Source organism: Arachis ipaensis, chromosome B10 (assembly GCF_000816755.2).
Source record: "Arachis ipaensis cultivar K30076 chromosome B10, Araip1.1, whole genome shotgun sequence".
Taxonomy (NCBI): Eukaryota; Viridiplantae; Streptophyta; class Magnoliopsida; order Fabales; family Fabaceae; genus Arachis; species Arachis ipaensis.
Window position 1 is genome coordinate 127,800,640 of NC_029794.2, and position 2,704 is coordinate 127,803,343.

Consider the following 2,704-nt stretch of genomic DNA (forward strand, 5'->3'; position numbering starts at 1 on the left):
TCTTTAAGAAAACTGTTTTCAGCTTTAAGAATGGTGATTTGTTGTTTAAGATCTTGGTTATCAAGCAGAAAACATCTTATTTTTTCAGAAAGGTGGTCTATCATAAGATGAAGATCTTCAGTATTAGGGTTATGAAAGACTACATGATCTATGTGATCTGCCATGAGACATGGTTGGGACTTGGTCTCGGTTTCCTCATCATCATCATCTGAGTCATTTTCCAAATCTTCCCATGAAACCATCAGTCCCTTCTTCTTTCCTTTTTTCGGCTTCTCCTCCTTTTTCAACTTGGGACAATCAGATTTGAAATGTCCCAATTCTTTGCAGTTATAACAGGTTACTTTGCTGAGGTCTTTCTTCATTTTTCTTGAGCTGCTGCCTTTGCCTTTGAGCTTCATCATTTTCCTGAATTTTTTGGCAAATAACACAAATTCATGTTGAGAGGAGTTATCACTGGATTCATCATCCAGAGGGTTAGTCATAGAAGAAAAAGCAATTCCTTTCTTTTTTGAATCTTTTTTCAAATAGGTGTTTTCAAAAGCAAGAAGATTTCCTCTCAAATCATCACAAGTCATGGAGTCTAAGCTACTGCTCTCAGAGATAATTAAAGCTTTTGTTTCCCACTCTTTTGTGAGGCATCTCAGCACTCTCCTCACAAGCATAGAATCAGGATATGTAATTCCCAGAGCATCTAAGCCAACAATGATGATGTTGAAATGTTCAAATAGCTCATCAATAGATTCTCCTTCCTTCATTGCAAACATTTCATATTCTCTGTTCAACATATCTGTCTGAGTCTTCTTTACAATGGAGGTTCCTTCATGAGTGATTTGCAATTTGTCCCAGATTTCCTTTGCCGTTGTGCATCGTGATACCCGCCGGTATTCCTCGAAGCTGATAGCACAATTGGGTAGGTTTACAGCCTTGGAATTTAGCTCCACCTTCTTCCTATCTTCCTCAGTCCACCTTGCTTCTGGCTTAAAAGAGACTACTCCTTCAGCACTGGTGGTAGTTGGAAATTGAGGACCATCAAGAATGAATGAATGATCTTCCAGAGTTTGTAGTCTACTGCTTGCACAAAGATTTTCATTCTCTCTTTCTAATAGGTATAGTTTTTCCCATTGAAAAGAGGCGGTCTGTTGCTTGACTGCCCTTCTGTAAGGTTGTAGGACACCAGATTAGAGCCACTGCTTTCTGCCATCTGGATCTTTTCTCCAAGCTGCAAAGCTTGAGACCAAGCTCTGATACCAATTAATGGTTTCAGTGGCTAAGAGAATGGGGGTTGAATCTTAGCCCTCTTTTTGCTTAGTAACACTTGCTGGCCTTTGAATTAACTTCAGAAGACTTTTTGAGTTTTGTCTTGTCCCTAGCCACGAGACTTTTATTTTTGTCTCGTCACTTGGCACGAGATTTTTCTTTTTGTTTCGTCACTTGGCGTGAGATAATTTTCAGTTCTAGCCTCTGAGTAGTAGAAACATAAATGGAGTAGAGAAGAGAGAAAATTACACCCAGATATATCCTGGTTCGGCTGCTAAGTGCAGTGCAGCCTACATCCAGTCTCCAACACAACTATGATGGAATTTCACTATAATCTTCCTGATTACAAACTGTAAAGTGCTAACCCAACTTACAAGGGGATTCCCACAGAATCATGAAACACAACATAGATGAACAAAGAAACTCTAAGGACATCTATGGATTTTTCTTTTAATTTTGCACTCTCTGCCTTTTTCCGCTCAATGGCTTTTTCATATAAACCTCACTGTTTGCCTTTTTTCATGAGACTCAAGACATGACAAAATTAAACAGAAAAATACTAAACAAAATACTTTGAAGGAGAAGAAAATCTGTAAGCTTAGGTAGCTCTGAGAATCATGTGCCTTGCACTCTCACTGCTTACTTCTAACTCCTTGCTCCAAACAGTGGTTGTTCACTCTTTTTATAGAAGAGGGAAGCCTCCACACTTGAAGCCAAAACCTAAGCTTAACTTCTTCTTCTTCAAGAAACAGAACCGGTTCGGCCACATAGAGAGAGAAGAGATAATCATGCAAAACCCAACATGCAATTACCTCTAGTCCTTTCTTGGTCACCACTCTTCATCAATCCGAGCTCTCCATCCTTGGCTTGCTCTCCAAGATGGATTTCTGGCCCTTGATGCTTCATGATGATGATGACTTCATCTGCTTCAATCTCTGCCTCTACCATCACTTCGCCACTCTAGCTACTTCCTGTGGTCATTAAATTTATTCCTACAATTATTAGCATAATTGAGCTATATTCCAATTCAGTTATTATAATTTTATCAATTTAGAGGTCATTTACATAATATTAAAAATTAGTATAAAAAAATCATCATAGCCCCAAAAATCGCATATTCTCTTTGATCCTTAAGAACTAATTTATATTTTCTCTACTACAGACAAATCCATGTTAGAAAGAGGGTTCTAGCATGGAGAAAGTATTTTCTGATTCTTATGGTTACATCTATTTTTTAGAATAGGACAAGACAAGATATTAAGAACAAGATATAAAAAATAAAAACACATTCGGTTCTATGGTGTAGTGGTTAGCACTCTGGACTTTGAATCCAACGACCTGGGTTCGACTCCCGGTAGGACCTCTACTTTATATAGTCACAAAATTTAGTGTAAAGTAATAACAAATTATAAAAATTTAATTTTTTTTTTCATCAAAAAATTTGACA

At 37.6% G+C, this 2,704-nt stretch overlaps 1 non-coding gene across 1 annotated transcript; it reads left to right on the forward strand.

The window, feature by feature from the left end:
- TRNAQ-UUG lies at positions 2,549-2,620 on the forward strand. The gene has a single exon. It is a non-coding gene; the product is annotated as a tRNA-Gln (tRNA).